At 42.9% G+C, this 13,139-nt stretch overlaps 1 long non-coding RNA gene across 1 annotated transcript; it reads right to left on the bottom strand.

Moving 5' to 3' along the window:
* Nucleotides 1-1,179: 1,179 nt before the first annotated feature.
* On the bottom strand, nt 1,180-11,389 carry LOC121398189. The gene is made up of 3 exons (XR_005964170.1): nt 11,142-11,389; nt 5,397-5,486; nt 1,180-1,763 (listed from the first exon to the last, which is right to left on the bottom strand). It is a non-coding gene; the product is annotated as an uncharacterized LOC121398189 (long non-coding RNA).
* Nucleotides 11,390-13,139: the final 1,750 nt, after the last annotated feature.

Here is a 13,139-nt window from a genome sequence, read left to right as displayed (position 1 = left end):
AACTGATTTATGTGCAGCCATGCATCTAAATGAATTGCTAATTAGCCATTCAGGCTGTGGATTCCATATGTGTTCTGTTTTTAAAGGGTGATGTGGCAGATTTGTTTATGAGTTTTATTTTTTTTACTAATGCACAGTGTGGGGAGGGAGCGGAGGCAATGTAGTTAAAGTTTTTTTGTGTTTGGGGCTTCAGTTCTCCTTTAAAGCAAGAAATGTCTTTTCAAATTCACCATTCATTAAAGGAGAAGAAAAGTTATAATCGCCGGGGATGCCAAATGTTATACACCTCCAGTGATTATCACTTACCGGTATCTGATAGCTCGGGCTGATGTCGCTGTTAGCAGAAAATGGCACCAGCCTGGGGTATTGATCATTGAGCTCCGTGTCACAAATTTCTGTTACCTCCTTCTTTGCTCAGGGTGCACATATAACAGAAGAAAAAAGATTGTTGAAATCTGTGCTGGCTGCAGTATCCCAGGTTATAGCAGTTTTCTGTTAACAGGAGCATCAGCCGAGGATATCAGGGAAATCACTGGGGGTCGTGGTTGGACTTGAGCCTTGGGGGCTCACCGGGGCTGCAAAAGGATGGGCCCTCCTGTCAGTCTCAGGGGCCCCCTCTCGACCTATAATTGCTGTCCCCGGCATGCGCATATGCCCGTGTTGCAGGCATTTGGGGCAGCCAGGAGAGCAGGTCTGGGCCTGCGGGGGCCCAGTCCGTCCCTGCTGGGAGTGCCTTTGGTGTGATTTTAACGTTTCTTCTCCTTTAAAGCATCATTAAATCTGGTATAAGCCATCATCCAAAGCACAGCCTGGCACAGCAAGCAGAAATATGACTGAAGAGCAGGACAGGTTAACCCTTACCCCTAGTCTGCTGCAGTGTGTATAGAATAGTTATTTCTGCCAAATGGGAGTTTGGTTGTGTCAGGTGAGCAATTCTCCATCAGAATTGCTGTGGTTACTGTCCATTGAACAAGACTATATACTCTATATGCTCTATACATCCCATATAATATAGCCAGTAGTCGACAATGTTACATGAGCCCCACTGTGTGAAGAATGAAGGTAGTGCAGATCTGCTGACGTTCTTCTGAATCATCACTGACTGCTCTGAAGTTGAGATTTCTGGCCTAGAGAAACATCCACAACTCTTTTCATTTTTCAATCATTTTTATTGGCATTTTATTAACAAAAGAAACACAAAGTGTAGGAACGCTTGAACATATGGTGTACAGTTGCCACCTGGCTGGTATTTCACAGCAGCAGTTAATACAAATTATACTTGTAATTAATAATGAAGGAATCTATAGAAAGGCTGAAAATACTTTGTAGTCTTAATGAGCTTTATAACTCACAGGGCAGAGTGTTTCTCATCCAACTGATAGTGATACATGCCCCCTAATACTGGATGGGAATAGCAGCAACAGGATTCCGCTTGTGAATAAGAAGGCATATGATTGGGGTCCAGATGAGTCCGTTGAACAAGTTTTGCTTGCATGAAATCAACAGAGCCTTGTTTAGACTGTCAGGCCACATACCGGCTACCAAAATTTTTTCATGATTGTGTTCTTCCCAACTCTTTTTACAGTTCAATGCGGCTCACAGGTAAAAAAAAAAAAAAAAAAGGTTGGGGACTCCTGTTCTAATAGAGCACAAATTAACTCCTGCACACGATTAAGTTCAACCATCTGTTTTTTCATCTATAGGAAGAATCTTCCAAGCTCTTTCCCCCATTGAAGGGTTACCGCTCCAAGATCTTCTGAAACCTGAGAGAGAGAGAAGAAATGGTGATCTGGATTACAAGATGGTAGGCAAATCATTTTAAATTTAAACATGATAAATCTGTGACTGCACCAGGGGTGCTTCGCCAATGAGGCGAGTTGAGGCTGCTTCTGGTACTTTAAGAGCAAATTTCCAGGGGAGGGGGCGCAGCAGCAACTGCTGCTGCCTCAGGCGGCAGAAGGGCCAGGATCGCCCTTGGACTGCACATCTGTGGAGGAGGTGAGTGAGTGTGGTAGCATATGTAGAAGTAATTGAGGGAATATATGTAGAAGTGCGCAGCACCGGAACTAGGGGTAGGCAGAAGAGGCACGTGCCTAGGATGCAACGAAGTGGGGGCACCAAACACGTACCTCTTCTTTCAGCCTACCCCTGGTCTGGACTCTTTCTTTCCCACCGGCTCTCCTGCGTGCTTCTGCGGAAACGCATGCATGCGCACTCCAGCCCATGCCGGCTGCCTTGGGCATCCGGCTGGAAGTGCAGGGGGTGTGAGTGTGGGATAATATGTAGAACTGTGGGTGATTGTGTGTAATTGTGGGAGCATATGTGGAAGTGTGGTTGGTGGTGTGTGATTTTGGGACCATGTGTTGAAGTTTGGGTATGTGTGTTAGAGCATATGTAGCAGTGTGGGTGGTGTTGTTTGCGATTGTGGAACATCTAGAAGTGTAACATAGTTCACTTCTAGGTTGAAAAAAGACACACGTCCATAAATTTCAACCTTTTAACTCAAGTGTGGTTGGTTGTGTGTGAGTGTGGAAGCATATATAGCAGTGTGGGTGGTTGTGTGTGATTGTTGGAGCATATGTAGAAGTGTGGGCAGTTGTATATGATTGTGGGAACATATGTACAAGTTTGTGTGGGATCATATGTAGAAGAATGGGGGTGCATATTGGTATTGGAGCATACATATAAAGGTGGGCTTGTGTGTAATTGTGTGAGCATGTGTAGAAGTTGTGGGTTGTGTGTTGGAGAATATGTCAAAGTGTGGGGGGATGTGAGTGCATGAGGAAATGTAGAAGTGTGTAGGTTGTGTGTTGTTGTTGGAGCATATGTAGAAGTGTGGGAGCATATGTGTGTGGGTTGTGTATTGAAGCATATGTAGAGGTGTGGGTGATTGTGTGTGAGGTTGTGAGCATATGTGAAAGTGTGGGTGATTGTGAATGAATGTGGGAATATATGTATAAATGTCGGGTTGTGTGTGATTGCGGAATCATACATAGAAGTGTGGGTGGTTGTGTGTGTAAGTGTGGAAACATATGTAGAAATGTGTGTGAGTGTGGTAGCATACGTAGAAGTTTGTGAATGTGAGAGTGGAAACATATGTAGAAGTTTGGGAGTATATGTAGAACCATGTGGGTGTTTGGGAACATATGTAAAAGTCTGTAGGTGAATGTGAGTTTGGGAGCTTATATAGAGTTTTGTGTGGGAGCATATGTAGAAGTGTGTGGGTGCATAAGTAAAAGTGTATGTGAGTGAGTGCATATCTAGAAGTGTGTGGGTGTGAGAGCGTATCTAGAGGTGTGTTATTGTGGGTGCATATGTAGAAGTGGGTGGGTGTGAGCATATGAAGTGTTTGGGTGTGATTGTGGGTGCAAATGTGGAAGAGTGTGATTGTGGGAGCAAATGTAAAAGTGTGTGTGCCGGAACATATGTAGAAGTGGGTGGGTGAGCATATTTAGGAATGTGGGTGTCGGAGCATATGTGGTTGTGTGTGATTGTGGGAGCATACGTAGAAGTGTTGGTAGTTGTGTGTGGTTGTGGTAGCATCAGTAAAAAGGTGTGTGTGTAAGTGTCTATAAGTGTGTGGGTGTGTGATTGTGGAAGCATATGTAAATTTCGGGGGGTATGTGAACATGGAAGCATCATTAGAAATATTTGGGAGCATATGTAGAAGTGGGTGGTGTGAGTGTGGGAGCATACTGTATGTAGATGTGTGTAGGGATGCACCGAATCCACTTTTTTGGATTCGGCCGAACCCCCGAATCCTCCACAAAAGATTTGGCCGAATCCCAAACTAGGGGTGGGAAGGGGAAATTTTTTTTCTTGTTTCTTGTTTTCTGACAAAAAGTCACGCAATTTCCCTCCCCGCCCCTAATTGGTTGTGAGTGTGTGAACACGTGTAGAAGTGTGTGATTGTGGGTGCACATGTAAAAGTGAGTGTGGGAGCATATGTAGAAGTGTGTGGGGGTAGATTAGTAGAAGTGTGTGTGCAGATATAGAATTGGTTATGAGGGTGGGAGCATATGGAGAAGTGTGTGTGAACAAGTAGAAATGTGCATGTGTGTGTGGGAGCATATGTAAAAGTGTGTGGGTGGGTGTGTGCGAGAGAGAGCATTTGTAGAAGTGTGTGGCTGTTATTGTAGGAGCATATGCAGTAATGTGTGTTGGTGCGGGAGCATATGTAGGTGTGTGGGTGTATATGGAAACATATGTAGAAGTGTGTGAATGTGGGTGTATGTGTAGAATTGTGTGGGTGGGTGTGAATGTGGGAATATACGTAGAAGTGTGTGGGTGATATTGAGGGTGCATATGTAGAATTGTGTGGGTGAATATGTAGACGTTTGTGTGCATATGTAGAAATGGGTGGGTTTGAGTGTGGGAGTATATGTAAAAGTGTGTGGGTGCATAAGTAGAAGTTTGTGTGTGTGCACGTGTAGAAGTGGGTGTGTGTGGGAGCATATGTAGAAGTGTGTTGATAGGTGTGTGTGTGTGATTATATGTAAAAGTGTGTGGATGTTATCGAGGGTGCATATGTAGAAGTTTGTGTGGGAGCATATGTAGAAGTGTGTGATTGTGGGAGCATATGTAGAAGTGTGTGGGTGTAGGAGTATATTTCTGTTGGTGTATGTGGAAGCATATGTAGAAGTGTAGGTGGTTGTGGGTGATTGTTGGAGTTTATGTAGAAGTGTGGAGTGTATGTGGGAGCATATGTAGAAGTGTGGGTGTGTATGTGAGTATGGAAGCACATCTAGAGATGTGGGTGGTTGTTTGTGTGATTATGGGAGGATATTTGTATGTGACTGTATGTGGATTTTCTGTGAGTGTGGAAGCTTATGTAGAACTGTGGGTGGTCTTGTGTGATTGTGGGAGCAAATGTAGAAGTGTGTGTGTGGGAATATATGTATAAGTGTGGGTGATTATATGTGATTGTGGGTGTGTATGTGGGGCTATTTGTAGACATGTGTGTGGATTTTGTGTTTGTGGAAGGATATGTAGAAATGTGGGTGGTTGTATGTATTTGTTGAAGCATATGTGAAAATGTGGGTAGGGGCAGAGCTGACTGCTGATGAGAGAGGAAGCTGTCTGAGAATCTCTGTGCCACGGGGGTGCAAATAAGTACATTAGGGGCCATGTAGAGAACTGCAAGTTGGGAGCAACAACCCGATATCTCCACAACAGATGGGGAAGTCAAAAAAGAACCCGTCGCCGGTAAAAATGACGGCGCTCTATGCAAAAACCAGCACACAAACAGATCAACGCTCACTCTCCCAAGATGGCGTTGAATCTCACTGCAGCAGCCCGAGCCATGAGGGAGATGACTCCAGCATGGAGGCGCACATGCGTCCGGAGCGGCCACAACAACCCCCCATTACCCTACCACTCTTAAGGGAGCTACTTACCACCCTGCGAACAGACCTCCAGGCGACTTCAAAAGGGTTGTTGTTGAACTGCATCTGTAGGTGAGGCAACTAGGAGACCGCACAGACCATCTAGAGCAAAAAATGGCAGAACTGGTAAGCTCTTATAACTCACTAATAGATGCAAACAGCAGCTTAGAAGAGGAAGTACAGCAATTAACCAACAAATTAGGTGACATTGAAGATAGAAACAGAAATAGAAGAAATAAGATCAGATTACGGGGTGTCCCGGAACAAGTCAGGAATGAAGACCTAGTTCTGTAAATACAGGCAAGGCAATGCTTAAAGAACTACTCCCAGAGGAAAAAGCTGAATTCTTACTAATAGACAGGGAACACAGACTGCCAAAAAATAAAAATGCTCCACCAGCTGCACCGAGACAAGTCATATTAAGACTACACTTCTATCAGGTGAAAGAACAGGTCATAACTAAATTCCGCAACGCACAAACCTTGCCTCAGAAGTACTCAGCCCTGCACTGCTATCCAGACCTGTCAGCATGAACCATGAACAAGAGATGGGAATATGGCCCGGTCACAGCAATATTAAGAGAGGCCAACATCCCCTACAGATGGCTGTTCCCGATCAAACTAAGAATAATCTACAAGTGCCCCCGATAATTGTAGACTGTCCACAATAGGGGATACACCTGTTGAAAAAATGGCAACTAGAACCACAGCAGGAAAAGAAAAACTGCCAAAATGCCGAAACTGACACAAGACTGGCACAGAAACCAAAGCAATCAAAGGAAAATCACTAAGCGTAACCTAGCACAAAACAGAAGACATAGGAATTGAGGAGGCCACACCACTAACCTCCGAAGCTACCTGAAGTAAAATTCCTGCACAACATCAATGATCTCTCACACGGGAAGGACCCGCACCACTACTACCATCAGAAATATTGCCCCCTGGCATGGACTAAGACCGAGACTTAAAGGAGAAGGAAAGCTACGGAGGCATTTTATTGCCAATAGATTAGCTGCAATAGTGCAAGATAGAATGCTATATTTATTCCGTAGAATGTTTTCCCATACCTAAAAAAAAAAGCTCTAGAAACTCTCTGTTTGTTTAGGATAGGAGCAGCAGTATTAAGATGGTGTGACATCACTTCCTGCCTGAGTCTCTCCCTGCTCTGGGCTCAGATTACAGCAGAGAAGGGAGGGGGGGGGGGGGAAAGAGGAGCAAACTGAGCATGCTCTTGCCCAGGGCAATGAGGTTTAAGCTGAGGGCAGGAAGTCTGATACAGGAGCCCATGTGTACACAATAGAAGGAAAGAAATGCAGTGTTTCTTTTGACAGGGGACTCAGAGCAGCACTACTTTGGGGGTTTACTGGTATATTTAGATGGACCTTTCTGATAAGGCTTATTTAGTTTTAACCTTTCCTTCTCCTTTAAAAAACCCCCCTATGGCTCCAAGACAAGGAGACCACCACAAACGTTTACACAATACAAAGACGAAACCCGTAACGTCAAACAGAGCCAAAAAATACTATACTTAACCAAGTATTGATGTATATAAGTTTTGTAAAATGTTCTATGCTTTTATCTATCCCTTTCAGTCTATCCTCTGTACCTCCCTCCCCTCTTACTCACCACCCACTTTGGAATCCATCATCTGCTGCAACACCGGCTGCACAACTTGAGCCACTGCTGTAATGACTCAAGACCAAGCCCAGGAAGACCACCGACCATGAGATACCACACCAAAAAAGTCAAGCTGAGTGAGCATAACTTTTCTTATAATCACACCCTAACAGCACCATTAATCTATCCATTATCACACTCAATGTAAATGGGTTTAACAGCCTAAACAAAAGAGCCAAGCTCCACCACTGGGCAAAACAGAGTAAAGGAACAATAATATGCCTACAGGAGGATCCAGGAGAAAGATACCTCATTTTAACAGTCCAAATACTCAAAAAACCCTTCACTATTGCATCAGCATATGCCCCAAATACAAAACAATCTGCCTACTACCGAGCATTCTTCAAAGCCCTAGACAAGCAAAAGGATGGACATACACTCATAGGAGGAGACTGTAACATCCCATTAAATCAAAACTTATACGTGCAAACACAAGGAACCTCCACCCCAAGACATGAAACCCTAACGCATGCAACAAACCTACAATGACTATTGAAACTTCACTCCCTTTATGATGTATAGAGAGAAACACATACAAAAGAAAAAGACCTTTCTTATTATTCACACACATATACAAAATACACAAGAATTGACTAGATATTGGCAGACAATAGACAAACACCTACTCCAGCAAAATCTAAGAGAAGCATCGGACTTAGAACATGGTCAGATCATGCTCCAGTAATATCAATAATATCAACCAATGCACCAATGCCAAAATACAGCACATTGGAGACTGAACAAATCCATCCTATGCAACAAAACAATAACCCAGCAATGCCAGCAGACACTACAAGAATTTTTCTTTTCTAAAAGCGAATGGAGAAGTAAAGTTAATGGAGAAGTAACAATAGGAACTCTATGGTGCACCCACAAAACTGTCATAAGAGGACATCTTATAAAACTCACTTTGCAACTAAAGAGACAGAGAGAACACACAATGAAAAACCTAATGACACAATTACAAGACCTAGAAAACAGCAACAAGCAATAGCTGCACAAATCAAAAGCAAAACTAATCAGAGAAATTAAAAGTAAAATCCATGAAATTAAGCTAATACAATTAGAATACTGCCTCCAGAGATTGAGGCTAACCAGATATAACAAAAGTAACAAAGCATCCAAACAATTAGCTAACCTTCTAAAACAAAGACAAACAAACCATACAATAGACCATATAATAGACCTAGACCAAAGGGGAAAAAGACAACAAGCCTAAAAGGACATTGCAGATGTCTTTGCAACATATTACTCATTCCTGTATAACTTCAAAACAGACCCCAACACCCCACAACCAACAATGCTGGGCATCAAAAACTTCCTCACCAAAGCAAAACTACTGCAAATCTCAGAAACCCAACTGCAATCCCTCAACCAACCTATAACAGAAAATGAATTACTTACAGCTATCAACACAGCCCCAATGGGAAAAGCACCAAAAGCACTCTACTATAAACATGATACGAACATATTGATTCCTCAACTAACAACCCTCTTTAATGAAATCTGCAAACAAGGCAAACCCCCTGCAGAAATGCTGAAAGCAACAATATCCACCATACCAAAACCAGGAAAAGCATCAAATTTATGCCCAAATTACAGACCAATATCACTGCTTAATTGCGACATCAAACTATATGCAAAGATACTGGCCAACAGACAAAGATATTTTACCAACTATCATACACCAAGACCAAACAGGATATACAAAAGGGAAACAAGGCATTGACAACACCAGGAAAATGCTGTCAATTATAGAAAAAGTCACAAAACACACCCACAATCCTCCTCGCACTAGACACCGAAAAGGCGTTCGACAGGGTGCACTGGCATTATATGGCAGAAGTGTTACAGGAATACGGAATGAAAATTACAATTCTTCAAGCAATAGAAGCCCTGTACACCAAACCATCAGCCCAGGTAACCAAAATGGGATTCCTCTCTGAGACTTTCCATATCACAATTGGAAACGGATCAGGATGCCCCCTCTCCCCAATAATTTTCAATCTGATTCTAGAACCATTAGCGAAAGTAATAAAAGAGTCCACATAGGACACTCAAAATTCAAACTGGCGCTATTCACGGATGACATTTTCCTTTCACTCACAAACCCTAACCAATCATTAGCAGCGACATTTCAAACACTCTCGGAATACAGCCAAATCTCCTAATACAAACTCAACATCACCAAAACCCAAGCACTACCCCATAAAATCTCAGAAAGCCAATTAACTCTATTAAAACAAAAATGCCTCTTCCAATGGAAACAGCACTAGGAATTAGGGATGCACCGAATCCAGGATTTGGTTCGGGATTCGTCCAGGATTCGGCCTTTTTCAGCAGGATTCGGATTCAGCCGAATCCTTCTGCCTGGCCGAACCGAATCCTAATTTGCATATGCAAATTAGGGGCGGTGAGGGAAATCTTGTGACGTTTTGTCACAAAACAAGGATGTAAAAAATGTTTTCCCCTTCCCATCCCTAATTTGCATATGCAAATTAGGATTCGGTTCGGTATTCGGCCGAATCTTTCGCAAAGGATTCGGGGGTTCGGCCGAATCCAAAATAGTGGATTTGGTGCATCCCTACTAGGAATAGAGCTGGGAGACACTATAGCCACCACCTATTGCAGCAATTACCCCCCTCCTCAAAAAACCATTAGAAAAATGGAATCCCCTGTAAATCTCTTGGATGGGAAGAATGGCAACAATAAAAATAATGTCTCTACCAAAACTACTATACCTCTTTAGAACTTATCACAGTACCTATATAACTACTACGTCACATCCAAACAACTTTTGATAAGTTCATCTGGGTAGGGAAAAAACCCAGGATCAAACGCAAATTATAGAACTCCACATGAAAGAAGGTGGAGGAAACTACTATAAGGCAGCAATCCTGGAATAAATGGCAATGTGGAACCTCCCCCCAACCCAAAAACAATGGATCTACATAGAACAAGAAGCATCCTACCCACTCACACTACAACAAATGATGTGGGCCAGCAAAATAGAAACTCCTCCAGCGACGGCAAAACCGTACCACAACACAGCAACAGCCCAGAGAATCTGGAATCGCACCAAAAACAAAAAGTACATCCATGCTTTCCCAGCAAGACAAACCCCATCAGAGTACTAGAAGCAACAATCCAGGGCTGACAACAAGTAATCAGAACCTAAATGGCTCAACACAATTGGACAACTGTTCCACTCAAATATAATAAGGTCATTTTGAGGACCTCCAAACCCAATACAATTTGCCTAAACACAATCTATACAAATTCCTGCAAATAAGGTACCTTCTAACCCCATATTTGAGAGACCTCCCGACACAGCAAACTTTTGACAACTATGCTTTAAAAATGCAGGGCAAAAGAAAGGACTATCTAGAATATACAGCATACTAGCAAACCAACCATCAACCGAGAAGCCACAACATACCTCCAAATGGGAACAAGACCTGCAAATATCACTAATGCTCCCTCAATGGATACAAGCGGCCAACCTAACCCTCAAATACAACAACCACATGGAAAACCAGCAAATATAATATACAGATGGTACAAAATACCCATAGCCCTACAACAAATGTTACCATTGATCCCCACGATATGCTGGAGATTCAACAAAGCAGAGGGAAAACTATTCCATATATCGTAGGCTTGCCCAAAATTGCATCTTTTTGGAATGAAGTATCACTCCTACTGAAAAAAAGTAACAACAGCTCTCACTAAATTAACACCAGGCTTAGCCCTGCTCAACCTTGAAATACAAGACTACCATCCCAATATCAGAAGATTAGTGTTCCACATACTCACCTCCGCCAGACTACTAATAACCAGGCAGTGGAAGTCAACAGAAATACCAAAACTGGAGGAATAAACAAATCTTACAGACTTAAACTTGGCTTAAGAGAAAATGGCAATTACAAACACGAGCCCTACCAAGAAAATAGACCTCACTCATCTAAGATGGGAAACCTGGAAACAGTGCTACTCAGCACTCCCAAACAAACAGATAACCAACCAATGTCAGCTCAGCCCTCAGCAGACTAGATAACAATCAACCCCTCTCCAATCTTACCTTTTCTCAGCTCCTCTTCCCTCTTCTTTTCTCTTTCTCTCAAGCAATGTTTCCATGTTGCATGTTTGGACATTTTTGAAACCTGCAAAAATAAATAAAAAACATAAGTTAAAAAAAAGAAAAAGAAAATGTGGGTTGTGTGTGATTGTGGAAGCACAAGTCGAAGTGTGGGGTTGTGTGTGATTTTGGGAGAATACGTAGAACTGTGGGTAATTGTGTGTGAATGGGGAAGCATAGGTAGATATGTGGATGGTGGTGCTTGATTGTGGGAGCATATGTTGAAATGTTTTTAGTTATGTGTGATTGTGGAAGCACATGTAGAAGTGTGGGTGCTTGTGTGTGTTTGTTGAAGCAATGTGAAAATGTGGTTTGTTGTGCGTGATTGTGGAAGCATAAGTCGAAGTATGGGGTTGTGTGTGATTGTGGGAGAATATGAAGAGCTTATGTAGAAGTGCGTAGTGTATGTGGAAGCATGTGTACAAGTGAGGGGGTGTGTGTGAGAGCATATGAAGAAGTGTGTGTGTGTGGGCGTGGGTGCACATCTAGATGCGTGGTGTGCGATTTTGGGAGCATATGTAGAAGTGTGGGTGTTTGAGTGCGGGTGCATGTATAAGTGTGGGGTTATGTGTGATCGTGGCAGCATATGTAGAAGTGTGGGGTTGTGTGTTAGTGTATATTTAATAGTGTAGTTGGTTGTGTGTGATTTTGAGAGCATGCTGTTTGTGTGTGCCATTCTCTGCTTGCCCAGTGCTGCTTGTGTGTGCCATTCTCTGCTTGCCCAGTGCTGCTTGTGTGTGCCATTCTCTGCTTGCCCAGTGCTGCTTGGGTGTGCCATTCTCTGCTTGCCCAGTGCTGCTTGTGTGTGCCATTCTCTGCTTGCCCAGTGCTGCTTGTGTGTGCCATTCTCTGCTTGTCCTACGCTACCTGTGGAGTGTAAGCCTGTTAGGGGTTTGTTCTTGGGGTTTGCTAGCATTTGGAAATTTTTGTTAATGGGCCCCTAAGGTGTTTTATCATGTGTTGGGAGGCTGTTGTATTATCCACAGGGGAGGATGAGGCATATGGATTTAAGGGTATGTTTTAACATGATTTAAATTTTTCACATACGAGTGATGAGGGATTTCCCTGCAGTGAACACCAACCATTTGCTTTTTTGGTGTGCTACCACCGTTAATGTGGATATGATCTTAAACGTTTTTGTGGTAACAAGGGTGTGGTTTACAGTGGGTGTGGTTTAAAAGGGGGAGTGACCAACACTGATTTCTATTATCGGCCCTCCACCATATAGGCCAGTAACATTTTGGCCCTCGGTACCACAGAAGTTGGACAGCACTGATCTAATGTATCAGCCTGTATGACTGTTTCAGGTAGAGAATTCCACATCTTGACAGCTCTCACTGTAAAGAACCCCTTTCGAATATTTAGGCGGAACCTCCTTTCTTCGAATCATAATGGGTGACCTCGTGTCAGCTGGAAAGACCTACTGGTAAATAAAGCATTAGAGAGATTATTATATGATCCCCTTATATATTTATACATAGTTATCATATCACCCCTTAAGCGCCTCTTCTCCAGCATGAACAACCCCAATTTGGCCAGTCTTTCCTCATAGCTAAGATTTTCCATACCTTTTACCAGCTTAGTTGCCCTTCTCTGTACCCTCTCTAATACAATAATGTCCTGTTTGAGTGATGGAGACCAAAACTGTACGGCATATTCTAGATGGGGCCTTACCTGTGCTCTATATAGTGGAAGAACCCTTACTCCTGTGAATCAATTCCCCTTTTAAAACAGCTCAAGACCTTATTTGCCCTTGATGCTGCTGACTGGCATTACTTGCTACAGCCAAGTTTATCATCTACAAGGACTCCAAGGTCTTTTTCCATAATGGATTTGCCTAGTGCAGTCCCATTAAGAGTATAAGTGGCTTGGGTATTTTTACATCCCAGGTGCATGACTTTACATTTATCAACATTGAATCTCATCTGCCACTTAGCTGCC

Source organism: Xenopus laevis, chromosome 9_10L (assembly GCF_017654675.1).
Source record: "Xenopus laevis strain J_2021 chromosome 9_10L, Xenopus_laevis_v10.1, whole genome shotgun sequence".
NCBI classification, from domain to species: domain Eukaryota; kingdom Metazoa; phylum Chordata; class Amphibia; order Anura; family Pipidae; genus Xenopus; species Xenopus laevis.
The sequence above is the reverse complement of the archived record's forward strand: the minus strand, read 5'-3'. Positions and strand labels throughout refer to the sequence as shown.